Source organism: Procambarus clarkii, chromosome 46 (genome assembly GCF_040958095.1).
Source record: "Procambarus clarkii isolate CNS0578487 chromosome 46, FALCON_Pclarkii_2.0, whole genome shotgun sequence".
NCBI classification, from domain to species: Eukaryota; Metazoa; Arthropoda; class Malacostraca; order Decapoda; family Cambaridae; genus Procambarus; species Procambarus clarkii.
Window position 1 is genome coordinate 32,614,233 of NC_091195.1, and position 19,165 is coordinate 32,633,397.

The 19,165-nt window shown below is 39.4% G+C and overlaps 1 protein-coding gene across 2 annotated transcripts in view; it reads right to left on the reverse strand.

Annotated features, from left to right (window-relative positions):
- Positions 1-18,801, reverse strand: part of LOC123770540 (methyltransferase-like protein 27) — a 121,572-nt gene extending 102,771 nt beyond the window's left edge. For both annotated transcript variants that reach the window (XM_069301905.1, XM_045762549.2), the window contains exon 1: positions 18,691-18,801. The gene's annotated coding sequence lies outside the window, so the exon portion shown is untranslated. The remainder of the gene's footprint in view (positions 1-18,690) is intronic.
- Positions 18,802-19,165: the final 364 nt, after the last annotated feature.

Here is a 19,165-nt window from a genome sequence, read left to right on the forward strand (position 1 = left end):
TCTGTTGATGCATGTCAACCTGACTATTCATATTTAAGTTATTCTAATGTTTGCTTTAGCCCAGTTATATAGCTCATTTAAATAAGTTAATTTTATATAAATTTACCATTCGTTATGTTGTGAGGGAGCGCAAGCGAGGGGCTTCCGAGGCCAGTTGAGTTAGTATCTGAGAACGGGCCATCACGGCAACTGGTGTGATAAGCTTTCTCTGTTTTATATTCTGTATTTTGTCTTAGTAGTTACAATTATTTGGCGAGCATACTTTATTACATTATAATACTTTAGTAGGCCATCTGATTACTATTATACCTGAAGGATAATATTATTTTGATAGATATACATTTTTTATATTATACAAATATTTGATATACATGTGTGTTTATTTGTAACCTGGTGAAATAATTTAATTACTCTTGTATGTGACGTACTGATGAGGCACCCTGGTTGAACGCCTTTTTGATACGGGGTTTTATCTCTCAATGACCCCTAGAGAGCAACATATTTTATTGACCCAGTAGTTCAACGAGCGGTGTGAACAAGACATAACAATATACACCAGCTCAAGGATGGTTATAAACACCTGCTCCAGGATGGTAATATACACTTGCTCCAGGATGGGTATATACAGCTGTTCCAGGATGGGTATATACAGCTGTTCCAGGACGGGTATATACAGCTGTTCCAGGACGGGTATATACAGCTGTTCCAGGACGGGTAAATACAGCTGTTCCAGGATGGGTATATACACTTGCTCCAGGATGGGTATATACACCTGCTCAAGGATGGGTATATACACCTGTTCAAGGATGGTTATATACACATGTTTCAGGTTAGTTATATATACCTGCTCTAGGATAGTTATATACACCTGTTCCAGGATGGTTATATACACCTGCTTCAGGATGGTAATATACATCTGCTCTAGGATGGGTATATACACCTGGTCAAGGATCTTGAGGTTATCTTGAGATGATTTCGGAGCTTTTTTTAGTGTCCCCGCGTCCGGTCCTCGACCAGGCCTCCACTCCCCATGAAGCAGCCCATGACAGCTGACTAACACCAGGTACCTATTTTACTGCTAGGTAACAGGGGCATAGGGTGAAAGAAACTCTGCCCATTGTATCTCGTCGGCGCCCGGGATCGAACCCGGGACCATAGGATCACAAATCCAGCTTGTTGTCCGCTCAGCCGACCGGCTCGCTGATGGGTATATACACCTGTATCACTGCTGCCACTTATCTTCACTTATCTTCACTCTTCCCACTGTTGTTATTACTAGTATATTCTCTTGCTGGTCATATCCTTCTGTTATTTCAAGTTCTTCAGAGCTCTAGTGTGCACCAACTCCCCTTATGTGCATTCTATCTCTCATTATTACTTGATACTCTTGTGGAAAGATTGCTTTTCCTATAACTTCTGTAAGTTTCGTTTCCGTTATAAGAGTCATGAGCAGTTGTACTTCTGCCACTCTTTCCTGTAACTCTTTTCTTGTATTAGCAACTCCATCTGCATTTGTGTTCATTTATTTTATGTTACTCGTGACAAATGGGCTGCTTACGTTTTTCCCGATGAGTATTTGTTCATGTGGTTGTATTTCTGTATCTGGTGGGGGGACGGGACGACGACCGGGCTGCGGGGACACTAAGCCCCGAAAGCACCTCAAGGTAACCTCAAGGTAAGGTACGGGGTATTGTGAACCAGTCACTCTTGAATATTTGTTTGCGTAGATATGCTGCACAGCCCTTTTGTCTCACTCTGTAGTACTCTCTGTTGCCGTGTAAGGAAGAGGGTTGTGGAGGAAGGAACTGGGAGAACTGTACTTACTTATCAGTACTTATCAATGAGTGTCTGAAGGGGAGTGAGGTCTCGCTCTTCATGCCATGCTTGTTTTCCTTTTACTTGCCGAGTTTCAACTTAACTACTCTGACTTTCAAAATCTTCGACGTATCGGGGCTTCAAGTTGTGGATGAAGGGGGGGGGGGGCTTCACCACTTCCTCTTTTATAGAATCCCACTTTTTAACTACCTGTACACGGTACGAGTACTTTCTTACATCCCTTTGACTCATTTGTGCTTCCAGCTTCCACCTGTGTCCTCTCGTCTTGTTTCTCTCAACCTATAGAGGGCATCCTTCTCCACCTTATTTATTCCCTTCAGTATCTTGTAAGATGAGATCATATCCCTTATGTTCCTTCTATCCTCTAGGCTTTTGACATTTAGTTTCATTAGCCCATATTTGTAGCTTACATCCATGGAGGAAGGGAGAGGCGTGTGGAGAAGGAGGCTGGGATAGATGCGTATGTACATAAGCCTTCTGGAACACACGTACATAATCCTTCAGGAGAACATATATAATTCTCATACAACACATTTATATAGAAAAAAAATTATATAATTCCCCTAGAAAAAATGTATATAATCCTCCTGAAACAGATTCAAATATTCCTCATGGAACAGATGTTTTCAATCCTCCTGCAACAGCTGTATACAATTATTTTGGAACAGATATATGTAGTCCTACTGAAACTCATGTATGTAAACCCATTGGAACAGATGTATATCATCATCCTGAAATAAGTTCATAATATTCTCATTAAAACGCTATATATATTATCCACCCGCAGCTGCTCGGGATGGGATGCATTTATCCAGGGCTGGGGTTGTTGCTGTTGCCAACTCGATGGAACCTGTGGTTGGAGCGGTTTGTTTGGGTTTAAACTGTTAATAGATAGTGTTATGAGAATTGATATGGAGAAAGGAGGCAATAAAAGTATGTGATGGTCGGGGAAAAAATGATAAAATGAACAGGTAAGGAGAAGGGCCTCAAAACAACAATACACTGAAGGTATATTACACAAACAGTAGGAGTCTAACAAACAAAATAAACAATTTAAATGCTCTTGTTTGGCCAGAAACAATAGATATTATTGCACTTACCGAAACATGGATGAATGTAGAAAATAGAGAACTATTAGCTGAATAAAAAAATAGATTTAAAATATTTCTCACAGATAGATATATTAGATGAGGAGAGGAAGTAGCCATATATGTTAGGAAAAATTTGAAAAGCCGTCTCAAAAAAGGAGTCCAAACTGAGCCACACACAGAAACTATTTTGCTAGAATTAAACGAAAAAGCTAGAAATCTTATAATAGGAGTTATATTCAGGCCACCAAACGTAGACTGAATGGAAGCAAAGCATCTATTCGATGAAATATCTAACGCATCTAGGTAAAAAGTATTTATCATGGATGACTTTAATTTTAGTGGAATAAACTGAATTAACAGAACAGGGAATAATAAAGTAGAAGATTTTCTAGAATTAATTGACGATTGCTTTCTTAAGCAACACATTAGGGAACCAACATGGGAAAATAATATTTTTTACTTAGTGTTAACTAACAGGAAAACACAAATTAATGACATCGAAAGAGGGAGTGTGCTAGGGGAAAATTTATCACAAAAAAATCAAAGTTAGTGTAGAGTGGAATGAATTTGTAGGAGAAAATTCCGTTAAAGTGCAAGATTTTTGAAAAGCTGATTTTTATGGCCTAAGATTTTTTTGGGGTGAAATAGATTTGAAAGTCTTGGAAATGGGAGTGTGGGCCGGTCTTTGAGGGAGACGTGTACCCAGCAATGGGTGATCTAAAAAAAGGATTTCGATGTCGATTTAAAATTTAACTGAGTTTAAATATTCTAAGCAAAGCACAGGAACGTAGTATATCATATAAATTGAATAGATCGTACAATAATAATGACCCAAAATAGATAACAAAGGATCTGAAGAACCTTATTGGTAGAAAGAGAGGATGGTACAAAAAGATTATAAATGGGGAAGTCAACTCCTAATACAAGACCATTTGTTTTTTCGTCTAATTCCAGCCAAACAGCCTCCGTGGCCGGCTAAGTCCCGATTGCCTCTCTGAGACCACACTTCAAACTTTCCCCAACATACACGGCCACTCCCCCTCCTCATCTATCTGTATGGCCAGATGCCATATTCATCAGTGTGAAACAGCCCAGATCCATTTACTTGACATTCAGCTAACAGCTCTCTATTCTCCACAGTCATTCACACTTCGGCAAGTGCAACAGCATTCATCTCTTCTGTGCATACAAGAGCACACAAATCGTCTATTTTGTTTCCCAGACTCGCACTGTTCGTGTAATACACCAACTCCCTCCCTGATCATTTTGCCAGCCTGCTTCTCCCACAAAACCACATACTTTCCACATCAACTTTCATACCACCATCTACCAATAGTTCAATCCCCCCCAAAAAAACACCTCCAAAGACTCCAACGAGTCCGCAACAACAACTTCCTCAGCCCTCGACAGATGTAGCCCATCCAGAACATACTTGTAATTTCTTCCATTGAAGTGTATCTATTTATCTATGAATGATATGATTATTTTGCTTTTACTTTTCAATATTTGTCCAGTCGGCAATTGACACCAAGTGTCCTCGACTACCATTAATTTCTAACTCCTTTTCTTGAAAGAATGCCACACATGATCGGACCCCTCCCTTGCTCCTAACTAATTACATGGAATTCTCAAACCTCTGTATCAGCTCCCCACCCTCATCTCGTCCAACATCACTTCCACTGGCACCGACACAAATAATGGGCTCGTTCCCATTTCTAGCCACAACATTGTCCCATGATGTCAACAATGTTACTAATTCCCCGCTCCTGGACAGCAAACCCCCAACCAGTCCCCCTATCTCTGGCACAAAACGTTTTACCCAAATATATCACCTGGGAATCTCCCACAACCAAAAGACGCTTAGGTACTTCCTTTACTATGTGAGCAGATTGAGGTAGCGGCGCTCCCTTCCTTGCCATCCCTTTCAATCGAACTGCAGACTCCCTACAGCACTCGTCTTCCAACATGGCGAATGAGTTAGAAATCCTTAGGACATCTGTAGGCGGCCTTGTCAGAATCTTCTTAATTAAGTCCCCTGTCCTGTACCATTACAAGACGACGATGTTCAACTGCGGCTCTTCTCATTTCCTTCTTCTTGAAGTTTTTGCATCTTTCTTATTTCCTGCATCTGTCGAAGCTTCTCCTGCAGGGAATCCACATCTACCCTCAGAGCTCCACATAGATTCATCAGTTTCTTTACAACACCTTCCATTATTATTATGGGAGCACAATCGGAGCTCCAGGTAGCACACCCTCTCACTGTGAATCCCTGCACCTGAACAGGTTCCAGAGTGGCACGAAACGTTGTAGAAAATAAACTTTATTGTAAATGCAAGAGTTTCTTTACTATCTTTTGAATTTCAATAACTTGTTAGCTCTCCAGGAGGATTATATACATGTGTTACAAAAGAATTATACGTGTAATAGAGAAGAGTTATACATGTGTTCAGGAAGATTACATACATATGTTGCAGGTGAATTGTGAATATGTGTTCCATAAGAACGTAAGAATAAGGTAACTTCAGAAGGCCTATTGGCCCGTACGAGGCCGCTCCTATTTATAACCACCCAATCCAACTCATATACATGTCCAACCCACCTTAGAAACAATCGAGGGACCCCACCTCCACCACGCTACGCGGTAATTGGTTCCACAAATCAACAACCCTGTTACCGAACCAATATTTACCCAGGCCTTTCCTAAATCTAAACTTATTCAATTTATACCCATTGTTTCGTGTTGTCTTGTGTTGATAATTTTAATACCCTGTTAATAGTCTCTTTGTTATGCCCATTTATCCACGTGTACACCTCTATCATGTCACCCCTAATTCTTCGCTTTTCTAAAGAATGTAATTTAAGTTTGTCAATCTTTCTTCGTATGAAGGGTTTCTAATTTGGGGGATTAATTTTGTATTCTATACTGGGCGTGTCCTAGTGAACTTATATCCATTCTATAGTACGGAGACCAAAACTGAACTGCTTAATCTAAATGAGGCCTTGCCAGAGCAAGACATAATTGAAGAACAACACCAGGTGTCTTATCAGTAACGCTTCGATTAATAAACCCTAATGCTTTATTACGAGCATTTGTGTATTGATTATTTTGGTTTTAAATTATTGCTAATCATAACTCCCAGATCCTTTTCGCATTCTCAACATCATCTAGCTTGTACGAAGCAACGAAGAGAAAGGAAGCGCAGGCCCCTCAGAAAGTAAAGGAAGTACCTAAGCAAACATTAGTTGTGGGAGATTCCCAGATAAGGTATTTGGATAGAACGTTTTGTGCTAGAGATAGGGGGAACAGGTTAAGGGTTTGCTATCCCGGAGCTGGCATTGGTGATATTATAAACAACATGAATGATATTATGGCTGGTAATGGGAACAATCCCATTATTTGCATTAGCGTGGGAGGAAATGATGTTGGTCGAGTCAGGAGTGAGGAACTGATTCAGAGGTATAAAACAGCCATAGAGTTAGTTAGGAGCAAGGGAGGAATCCCGATCATATGTGGCATTCTTCCAAGAAAGGGAGTGGGAAATGAATGGATATCGAGGGCACTTGGTGTCAATTGCCGGCTGGAAAGATATTGCAAATCAAATGCAATATCTTTCATAGACAACTGGGAACACTTCTATGGAAGAAATGAAATGTATGCTCGTGATGGGGTGCATCTATCGAGAGCTGGGGTTGTTGCTGTTGCGAACTCGCTAGAAGAAGTGGTTAGAGGTGTTTGTTTGGGTTTAAACTGTTAGTAGATAGAGGTATGGGAATTTATTTGGAGGAAGGAGGTAATAAAAGTATGTGTTTGTGGGAGAAAGGAATTGGCAAAACGATCAGGGAAAGAGAAGGTCCGCAAAATAGCAATTCACTTAGGGTATATTACACTAACAGTAGAAGTCTAAGAAATAAAATTAACGAATTAAATGCTCTTGTCTGCACAGAAAAAATAGATATTATTGCACTTACCGAAACGTGGATGAATGTAGAAAATAGAGAACTATTAGCTGAATATCAAATATATGGATTTAAACTATTTCACACAGATAGATATATTAGACGAGGAGGTGGAGTAGCCATATATGTTAGGGACAATTTGAAATGTAGTCTCAAAGAGGGAATCAAAACAGAGCCACACACAGAAACTATTTGGATTGAATTAAACGAAAAAGCTAATAATATTATAATAGGAGTAATATATAGGCCACCAAATTTAGACAGAATGGAAGCAAAGCATCTATGGGATGAAATATCTAGAGCATCTAGATCTAACAGTATTTATGTCATGGGTGACTTTAATTTTAGCGGAATAAACTGGTTGAACAAAACAGGGAATAGTGAAGCAGAAGATTTTCTAGAATTAATTGACGATTGTTTTCTTACGCAACACATTAAGGAACCAACACGGGAAAATAATATTTTAGATTTAGTGTTAACTAACAGGGAAACGCAAATTAATGACATCGAAATAGGGAGTGAGCTAGGGAGCAGTGATCACAAAGAAATCAGATTTAGCATAGAATGGAATAGACCAGTAGGAGAAAATTCTGTTAAAGTGCCAGATTTTCGAAAAGCTGATTTTAATAGCCTAAGAAATTTTTTGGGTCAAATTGATTGGAAAGGCTTGGGTATGGGGTGTGGGCCGGTCTTGGAGCGAGACATGAACCCAGCGATAGGTGACTTAAATGGGGATTTCGATGTGGATTCAATATATAACTTATTTAAGAATATTCTAAACAAAGCACAGGAACGTAGTATACCATACAAATTGAATAGATCGTATACTAATGACCCAAAGTGGATAACAAAGAATTTGAAGAACCTTATAGGTAAAAAGAGAGCTTGGTACAAAAGGATTAAAAATGGGGAGGTCACTTTAGAACAGGAATTCGTACAACTGGTTAGAAATGTTAAAAAAGAGATAAGGAAAGCAAAAAGAAACTATGAAGTTCGCATAGCAGGGCAAGCAAAGACAAATCCTAAAGGGTTTTTTCAGTTATATCGTACTAAGACTAGGGAAAGGATAGGTCCATTAAAAACTGAGACAGGTCAAATAACAGATAGTGATGAAGAGATGAGTAGTATTTTTAATAAATATTTTGTATCTGTATTTACTAAAGAGGAACTTAACAATATGCCTTCAGCCGAACAAGTCTATGTGGGTGGGGACGAGGACAGGTTGACGAGTTTAGCAGTTACCAGGGAGGATGTTCTTAAACAAATAGTAAAACTCAAACCAAACAAATCCCCAGGGCCGGATGAAGTGTTTGCTAGGGTGCTTAAAGAATGCAAAGAGGAGCTTTGTGACCCACTGTCAACCATATTTAATAAATCAATAGAGTCAGGCAGAGTGCCAGAGTTTTGGAAAGTTGCTAATGTGATACCAGTTTTTAAGAAAGGAGATAGATCACTTGCGTCTAACTATCGACCAATTAGCCTAACGTCTATTGTGGGAAAGTTACTCGAATCTATAATAGCAAATAAAATTCGTCTTCATCTTGAAAAACATAAATTAATAATTGAGTCGCAACATGGTTTTATAAATGGCCGTTCATGTTTAACAAATTTGTTATCTTTTTATTCTAGCATTGTTGAGGCAGTTGATAGTGGTAAGGATTGCGATGTTGTATACCTTGACTTTAGCAAAGCTTTTGATACAGTGCCACATGAAAGACTGATTAAAAAAATAGAGTCTCATGGTATTGGGGGTGCTATATTAAGCTGGATTAGGGCATGGCTATACCAAAGGAAACAGAGAGTTAGTATAAATGGAATCAAGTCAGAGTGGGAAAATGTTGTAAGTGGAGTGCCTCAAGGCTCTGTCCTGGGACCTCTGTTGTTTATAATATATATAAATGATTTAGATTCAGGTTTGAGTAGCAACATTTGCAAATTTGCCGATGATACGAAAATCGGTAGGGAAATTAATTCGGAGGAGGACTCACTATCACTTCAAGTTGATCTAGATAGGGTTTTGAAATGGTCAAAGGATTGGCAGATGCAGTTTAATGCTGATAAATGTAAAGTTCTGAGGTTAGGTAATGATGATAGAGTTACAAGATACGAGCTAGATGGTGTTGTGATTGCGAAGTCGGATTGCGAAAGGGATCTGGGAGTTATGATTAGTAAGAATTTAAAACAAAAGGATCAATGCATAAATGTTCGTAATAAGGCAAATCGGACACTTGGATTTATTAATCGCAGCGTTAGTAACAAGACACCTGGTGTGGTTCTCAAGCTATATCTTGCTCTAGTTAGGCCCCATTTAGATTATGCAGTTCAGTTTTGGTCGCCATATTATAGAATGGATATAAATTCACTTGAACGTGTCCAGCGTAGGATGACTAAGTTAATTCCCCAAATTAGAAATCTTTCATATGAAGAAAGATTAACAAAGCTTAAGTTGCATTCACTGGAAAGGCGAAGAGTTAGGGGTGACATGATAGAGGTTTACAAGTGGATGAATGGACATAACCGGGGGGATATTAATAGGGTATTAAAAGTATCAACACAGGACAGAACACGAAACAATGGATATAAATTGGATAAGTTTAGATTTAGGAAAGACTTGGGTAAATACTGGTTCAGTAACAGGGTTGTTGATTTGTGGAACCAATTGCCGCGTAACATTGTGGAGGTGGGGTCCCTCGATTGTTTCAAGCACGGGTTGGACAAGTATATGAGTGGGATTGGGTGGTTATAGAATAGGAGCTGCCTCGTATGGGCCAATAGGCCTTCTGCAGTTACCTTTGTTCTTATGTTCTTATGTTCTTATGTACCTTGTAACTCTATCATCATTACATAGCCTCAAAACTTTACATTTATCAACATTAAACTGCATCTGCCAATCTTTTGACCATTTCAAAACCCTATTTAGATCAACGTGTAGTGATAGTGAGTCTTCTTCTGTGTTTATTTCCCTACCGATTTTTGCATCATCGGCAAACTGCTAAACTAGTCAACCTGTCCACTTCCCCCCACTATCATAGACTAGTTCGGCTGAAGGCATAACGTTAAGTTCCTCTTTAGTAAATACGGAGATAAAATATTTATTAAAAATACTACTCATCTCTTCGTCGTTATCAGTTATCTGACCCGTCTCAGTTTTTAATGGACCAATCCTTTCCCTAATCGTTGTTCGATATAACTGAAAAAAACTTCAGAATTTGTCTTTGCTTGCCCTGCTATGCGAATTTTATTGTTTCATTTTGTCCTCATTATCTCCTTATTAACATTTCTTACCAGTTGGACACATTTTTGTTCTAAACTGATTTCCCCAATCATAATATTTTTGTATCACACTCTCTTTCTACCTATAAAGTTCTTCAGATCCTTTGTTATCCAATTTGGGTCATTATTATCCAATCAATTCAATTTGTATGGTATTCTACGTTCCTGTGCTTTGCTTAGAATATTTTAAATCAGTTAAATTTTAAATCGACATCGAAATCCCTTTTTTACATCACCCATTGCTGGGTTCACGTCTCCCAACAAGACCGGCCCACCCTCCCGTCCCAAAGAAGTTGAGGCAGTTGATATTGGTAAGGATTGTGATGTTGTGTACCTTGACTTTAGCAAAGCTTTTGATACAGTGCCACATGAAAGACTAATTATAAAAATAGAAGCTCATGGTATTGGGGGTGCTATATTAAGTTGGATTAGGGCATGGCTATTCCAAAGGAAACAGAGAGTTAGTATAAATGGGGTTAAGTCAGAGTGGGATAATGTTGTTAGTGGAGTACCTCAGGACTCTGTCCTGGAACCTCTGTTGTTTATAATATATATAAATGATTTAGATTCAGGTTTGAGTAGCAACATTTGCAATTTTGCCGATGATACGAAAATCGGTAGGGAAATTAATTCGGAGGAGGACTCACTATCACTTCAAGTTGATCTAGATAGGGTTTTGAAATGGTCAAAGGATTGGCAAATGCAGTTTAATGCTGATAAATGTAAAGTTCTGAGGCTAGGTAATGATGATAGAGTTACAAGATACGAGCTAGATGGTGTTGAGATTGCGAAGTCGGATTGCGAAAGGGATACCTATCATCATTGTAACCCTATCATCATTACCTAACCTCAGAACTTTACATTTATCAGCATTAAACTGCATCTGCCAATCCTTCGACCATTTCAAAACCCTATCTAGATCAACTTGAAGTGATAGTGAGTCCTCCTCCGAATTAATTTCCTTACCGATTTTCGTATCATCGGCAAATTTGCAAATGTTGCTACTCAAACCTGAATCTAAATCATTTATATATATTATAAACAACAGAGGTCCCAGGACAGAGCCCTGAGGCACCCCACTTACAACATTTTCCCACTCTGACTTGACTCCATTTATACTAACTCTCTGTTTCCTTTGGTATAGCCATGCCCTAATCCAGTTTAATATAGCACCCCCAATACCATGAGACTCTATCTTTTTAATCAGTCTTTCATGTGGCACTGTATCAAAAGCTTTGCTAAAGTCAAGGTACACAACATCGCAATCCTTACCACTATCAACTGCCTCAACAATGCTAGAATAAAAAGATAACAAATTTGTTAAACATGAACGGCCATTTATAAAACCATGTTGCGACTCAATTATTAATTTATGTTTTTCAAGATGAAGACGAATTTTATTTGCTATTATAGATTCGAGTAACTTTCCCACAATAGACGTTAGGCTAATTGGTCGATAGTTAGACGCAAGTGATCTATCTCCTTTCTTAAAAACTGGTATCACATTAGCAACTTTCCAAAACTCTGGCACTCTGCCTGACTCTATTGATTTATTAAATATGGTTGACAGTGGGTCACAAAGCTCCTCTTTGCATTCTTTAAGCACCCTGGCAAACACTTCATCCGGCCCTGGGGATTTGTTTGGTTTGAGTTTTACTATTTGTTTATGAACTTCCTCCCTGGTAACTGTTAAACTCGTCAACCTGTCCTCGTCCCCACCCACATAGACTTGTTCGGCTGAAGGCATATTGTTAAGTTGCTCTTTAGTAAATACAGATACAAAATATTTATTAAAAATACTACTCATCTCTTCATCACTATCTGTTATTTGACCTGTCTCAGTTTTTAATGGACCTATCCTTTCCCTAGTCTTAGTACGATATAACTGAAAAAACCCTTTAGGATTTGTCTTTGCTTGCCCTGCTATGCGAACTTCATAGTTTCTTTTTGCTTTCCTTATCTCTTTTTAACATTTCTAACCAGTTGTACGAATTCCTGTTCTAAAGTGACCTCCCCATTTTTAATCCTTTTGTACCAAGCTCTCTTTTTACCTATAAGGTTCTTCAAATTCGTTGTTATTCACTTTGGGTCATTAGTATTCGATCTATTCAATTTGTATGGTATACTACGTTCCTGTGCTTTGTTTAGAATATTCTTAAATAAGTTATATATTGAATCCACATCGAAATCCCCATTTACGTCACCTATAGCTGGGTTCATGTCTCGCTCCAAGACCGGCCCCCACCCCATACCCAAGACTTTCCAATCAATTTGACCCAAAAAATTTCATAGGCTATTAAAATCAGCTTTTCGAAAATCTGGCACTTTAACAGAATTTTCTCCTACAGGTCTATTCCATTCTATGCTAAATCTGATTTCTTTGTGATCACTGTTCCCTAGCTCACTCCCTATTTCGATGTCATTAATTTGTGTTTCCCTGTTAGTTAACACTAAATCTAAAATATTATTTTCCCGTGTTGGTTCCTTAATGTGTTGAGTAAGAAAGATTAACAAAGCTTAAGTTGCATTCACTGGAAAGGCGAAGAGTTAGGGGTGACATGATAGAGGTTTACAAGTGGATGAATGGACATAACAGGGGGGATATTAATAGGGTATTAAAAATATCAACACAAGATAGAACACGAAACAATGGGTATAAATTGGATAAGTTTAGATTTAGGAAAGACTTGGGTAAATACTGGTTCAGTAACAGGGTTGTTGATTTGTGGAACCAATTGCCGCGTAACGTGGTGGAGGTGGGGTCCCTCGGTTGTTTCAAGCGCGGGTTGGACAAGTATATGAGTTGGATTGGGTGGTTATAGATAGGAGCTGCCTCGTATGGGCCAATAGGCCTTCTGCAGTTACCTTTGTTCTTATGTTCTTAAAGACTTTCAAATCTATTTCACCCAAAAAAACCTTAGGCCATTAAAATCAGCTTTTCAAAAATCTTGCACTTTAACGGAATTTTCTCCTACAAATCCATTCCACTCTACACTAAATCTGGATTTTTTGTGATCAATTTTTCCCTAGCACACTCCCTCTTTCGATGTCATAAGAACATAAGAACATAAGAACATAAGAACAAAGGTAACTGCAGAAGGCCTATTGGCCCATACGAGGCAGCTCCTATTCTATAACCACCCAATCCCACTCATATACTTGTCCAACCCGTGCTTGAAATAATCGAGGGACCCCACCGCCACAATGTTACGCGGCAATTGGTTCCACAAATCAACAACCCTGTTACTGAACCAGTATTTACCCAAGTCTTTCCTAAATCTAAACTTATCCAATTTATATCCATTGTTTCGTGTTCTGTCCTGTGTTGATACTTTTAATACCTAACAGGAAATACCTATCATTAATTTGTGTTTTCCTGTTAGTTAACACTAAGTAAAAAATGTTATTTTCCCATGTTGGTTCCTTAATGTGTTGCTTAAGACAGCAATCGCCAATTAATTCTGGAAAATCTGCTTCATTATTCCCTGTCCGGTCAATCCAGTTTATTCCACTAAAATTAATGTCACCCATGAGAAATACTGTTTTACCTAGATGCGTTAGATATTTCATCGAATAGATGCTTTGCTTCAATTCTGTCTACGTTGGGTGGCCTGAATCTAACTCCTATTATAAGATTTCTAGCTTTTTCGTTTAATTCTAGCAAAATAGTTTCTGTGTGTGGCTCAGTTTGGACTCCTTTTTTGAGACTGCTTTTCAAATTTTTCCTAACATATATGGCTACTTCCTCTCCTCATCTAATCTGTGAGAAATATTTTAAATCCATTTTTTTATATTCAGCTAATAGTTCTCTATTTTCTACATTCATCCATATTTCGGTAAGTGCAATAATATCTATTGTTTCTGGCCAAACAAGAGCATTTAAATTATTTATTTTGTTTGTTAGACTCCTACTGTTTGTGTTATATATCTCAAGTGTATTGTTGTTTTGAGGCCCTTCTCCTTCCACGTTCATTTTACAATTTTTTCCCCAACCATCACATATTTTTATTGCCTCCTTTCTCCATATCAATTCTCATACCACTATTTATTAACAGTTTAAACCCAAACAAACCGCTCCAACCACAGGTTCCATCGAGTTGGCAACAGCAACAACCCCAGCCCTGGATAAATGCATCCCATCCCGAGCAGCTGCGGGTGGATAATATATATATAGCGTTTTCATGAGGATAATATGGATTTGTTCAGGATGATTATGCACATCTGTTCCAAAGGGTTTACATACATGAGTTTCAGGAGGATTACATATATCTGTTCCAAAATAATTGTATACATCTGTTGCAGGAGGATTGAAAACATCTGTTCCATTAGGAATATTTGAATCAGTTTCAGGAGGAATATATACATCTTTTCATGGAGGATTATATACATCTTTTCATGGAGGATTATATACATCTTTTTTAGGAGAATTATACATCTTTTCTATATAAATGTGTTCCATGAGAATTATATATGTTCTCCTGAAGGATTATGTACGTGTGTTCCAGAAGGCTTATGTACATACGCATCTATCCCAGCCTCCTTCTCCACACGCCTCTCCCTTCCTCCATGGATGTAAGCTACAAATATGGGCTAATGAAACCAAATCTCAAAAGTCAATGGAATAGAAGGAACATAAGGGATATGATCTCATCTTACAAGATACTGAAGGGAATAAATTTCTGAAGGGAATAATGATTTCTGCCCGAAATGCTGCGCGTACAAGTGGCTTTACAAGACTGTAATTACCATATTATATCTCCTCACATTCCAAATGTACCTTCTTGTATATGCATAAATAAATAAATGAATAAATAAATAAAGTGGAGAAGGATGCCCTCTTCAGGTTGAGAGAAACAAGACGAGAGGACACAGGTGGAAGCTGGAAGCACAAATGAGTCAAAGGGATGTAAGAAAGTACTCGTACCATGTACAGGTAGTTAAAAAGTGGAATGATATAAAAGAGGAAGTGGTGGGAGCCGCCCCCTCCCTCCCGTTCATCCACAACTTGAAGCCCCGATACGACAAAGATTTTGAAAGTCAGAGTAGTTAAGTTGAAACTCGGTAAGTAAAAGGAAAACAGACATGGCATGAAGAGCGAGACCTCACTCCCCTGCAGACACTCATTGATAAGTACTGATAAGTAAGTACACTTCTCCCAGTTCCTTCCTCCACTACCCTCTTCCTTACACGGCAACAGAGAGTACTACAGAGTGAGACAATAGGGCTGTGCAGCATATCTACGCAAACAAATAGGCAAGAGTGACACGTTCACAATACCCCGTCCCCCCTACCAGATACAGAAATACAACCTCATCGGGAAAAACGTAAGCAGCCCATTTGTCACGAGTAGCATAAAATAAATGAACACAAATGCAGATGGAGTTGCTAATACAAGAAAAGAGTTACAGGAAAGAGTGGCAGAAGTACAACTGCTCATGACTCTTATAACGGAAACGAAACTTACGAAAGTTATAGGAAAAGCAATCTTTCCACAAGAGTATCAAGTAATAATGAGAGATAGAATGCACATAAGGGGAGTTGGTGCACACTAGAGCTCTGAAGAACTTGAAATAACAGAAGGATATGACCAGCAAGAGAATGTACTAGTAATAACAACAGTGGGAAGAGTGAAGATAGTGGCAGCAGTGATTTATAATCCCCCACCAAACAATAGAAGGCCTAGGGAAGAATACAACAGATGCAGTGAATATTGTTTAAAGTTAATGTATAATGTAGCCACAGTTGCAAGGGAACAAGAGCTAAAATTCTGGTATTGGAGGGACTTCAACAGCAGTGAAAAAGACTGGATGAATAAGGATCCCAACGGGGGTGATGAGACAGGAAGAGGAAAACTGGTAGACCTGGCAAACAAACTCTTCTTAACTTCTTAAAGCAACATGTCACAAAATCAACAAGAGTTATTGGAGACGAGCTACCAGCAACGCAATCTTTGGTAATTTCCCCAAATGATCCATACGTTGCAAAATTAGAGTATGAGCTGCCTCTTGGAGCAAGCGACCACTGCATTGTCATGTCTGAATACATAGTGGAGCTGAAGGAACTAGATATACAAAGAAACCCGGTGAAGAAGAAGATGAAGGGAGATTAGAGATGCAGGGAATACAACGGGATGAGGGACTTTCTATGGAAAATCAAATGGGAAAGATAAAAGCAAGCGAAAACAGGATTTTTTTTTTTTTATATATATATACAAGAGTTGTTACATTCTTGTACAGCCACTAGTACGCGTAGCGTTTCGGGCAAGTCCCTGGAATACGATCCCCGCCGCGAAGGATCGTTTTTACAACCAAGTACACATTTTACTGTTGAGTTAAACAGAGGCTACAGTTGAGATGATGGAATTCATTGCTGGAAAATGCGGTGATACAGCAGAACCGTTCATACTACTTAGGAAGGAGGTAGATGAAAAAAGAATCAGAATTACCACTGATTCAATTAGTAATTCTGGGAAGCTAAGGAAAGGTAAAAAGTATTGAAAAAGTACCGAGAACTGGGAAGGGAGAGCAACAGAAAGGCTCTAAACATAACATGAATAAACACAGCCGATATAAGAGAGAAGCCTAGAGACAATTTGAGATGACATTGCTACTGAATTTCCACTCTCCGTCCTCTTTTTTGTGACTTGTATACCGAGTGTTGATTATCTGTTTCTGGGGATACTGTAATATTACGACACGCTCAATACTTGGTCATGGGATCAGTTAAATAACAGTGATTATTTAGTGTCTTGATGATCTATATTTCAACATTTGATAATATACCATTTCTTTCCAGGTATTATGATATAGATATATCAATATTGTGTACCTTGATTTCCCAATTCAATGATAAGATTATAAAGTGCTTAACTCGCGATATCGTCCTACAAGTCAGTTATAGTATTGTTACGAACCCGATTTCATCGTCGGAGTATGGAGCAGCGACGTCAGTGCCATCTGTGAGTCCGCTCACAAAACCCCCACAAATTGGACGACGCCATCTAGTGGTGACAGGATTATACCAGCAAGAGGCGTTAGATTCCTGTCCTGGTCAACTCGAGAGGTCGCTGTTGCTGACCTCTGGTGAGGTGGCGCCTAGAAAATCAGCGCCATCTGTTGTAGGAGAAGTTGTATGTCTATGTCAGAGTCCGTAAGTGGACTAGTGACATAGACATGGTATTTCCTAGTGTCCCATGTACTGACCAGTGTATTGATGGCGTGTCTGTAACCACAGAGTCGACGTAAGGCTGCTGTGGTACGAGGACAGTCAGTCTACCCAGGGCAGCCAAAAGCTCTCTACTCTATTCTGCTTTACGGAAGCAGTGAGCCGCCGCCAGAGAAGAACTGTGAAGTGTTCTACTGTCTGCCTGTGAAGTGGCAGTGACAGAATTCGGCGTACCCGGGACTGGCCAACGGAAGAGACGACTGACAGTTAAGGTGCTATGGAGGAGTGTAACCAGCGTGTTGCAAGAAGCAATAATTTTGTATTAATGTCTGCATTACTTCGCCATGCTGCAGCATTTTTTTCTGCATTACTTTGCCATGCTGAAGCATTAATGTCTGCATTACTTTGCCGTGCTGCAGCATTAATGTCTGCATTACTTTGCCGTGCTGCAGCATTAATGTCTGCATTACTTTGCCGTGCTGCAGCATTAATATAAGCATTACTGAGCAATAATTTTGTATCGGTGTCTGCATTACTTAGCAATAATAGTGAATGAATGTCTTCATTTCTTAGCCATGCCTCTATGTCAATGTCTGCATTAAGTTGCCACACTATTGCATTAATATCTGCTTTACTTAACAATAACGTATGTATCTATGCAGACATTAATACATACAATTTTGCTGCATCTAAGCATTAGTAGGCCTCCATCAGTCTCAGGAGACTATGGAGTTGCGCTCTGGTTGTCGGTCTGGAGTGGGCTTTCCCGGGCGCCAAGCCTGGGTTGGTATATACGGATGAGAAGCTGTTACCCATGCAGCAGATCCCCCTCTCTTCACGGCGCCGAAAGTCTCCAATGGGAAGGCAAACGCCAATACGATTGGTTCCAGCTTGATATGTCATCTAAGCATCAATGCATTATTAATGTAGTATTGTCTGCATTAAGTAAACAATAAATGGAAGAAGGGTCTGACAGCTGAGTGGGCAGCGCTTCGTATTCGTAGTCCTTAGGTTCCTGGTTCAATCCCCGGCGGAGGCGGAAACATATGGGTACTTTCTTTTACCCTGATGTATTTGTTCACCTATCAGTAAATAGGAACCTGGGAGTTAGACAGCTGCTATGGTCTGCTTCCTGGGGATGTGTAACAAAATGGAGGTCTGTTCGAGGACCGGGCCGTGGAAACACTAAGCCCCGAAATTCTGTCAAGATACCCCCAAGAATCTTACTTAAGATAAGAAGTCATACTGCTGTATTAACACATAAACAACAATTTTGCCATCCTAAAATGCATTGAGCAGTCAAGCTGCTGTACACACAGAAGTGATTGATAAATGTTTACATAATTGTTGGTAAAGAATGAGACGCTACCTTGAATGTGGTGCGGGCGGGTGTAGTGTGTGTTAGACGTCACGTTGAGCAGAGCTGCGAGTGTGTGCCGCCTATGGTGGTCACTGGATGACTGAGGCAGCACCGCCTCCTCCTGCATCTTATAATAGTGAGAGTGAACACTGGTTGGCAACACATCTTGCTGCCTCGTGAACTCAAATGTATTCACCTAGTTGTAGTCACCTAGTTGTGCTTGCGGGGTTGCGTTTCGGTTTTTTGTCCCGCCTCTCAACCTTCAATCAAATGGTGTTCAGGTTCCTGAGCCTATTGGGCTCTATCTTATCTACACTTGATACTGAGTATGGAGTCTGCCTCCACCACATCAAATCCTAATGCATTCTATTTATTAACTTCTCTGACACTAACACAATTCTTTCTAATATCTCTATGGCTCATTTGGGCACTCAATTTCCACCTGTATTCCCTAGTTTCGTGTGCCCCTGGTGTTAAATTGGCT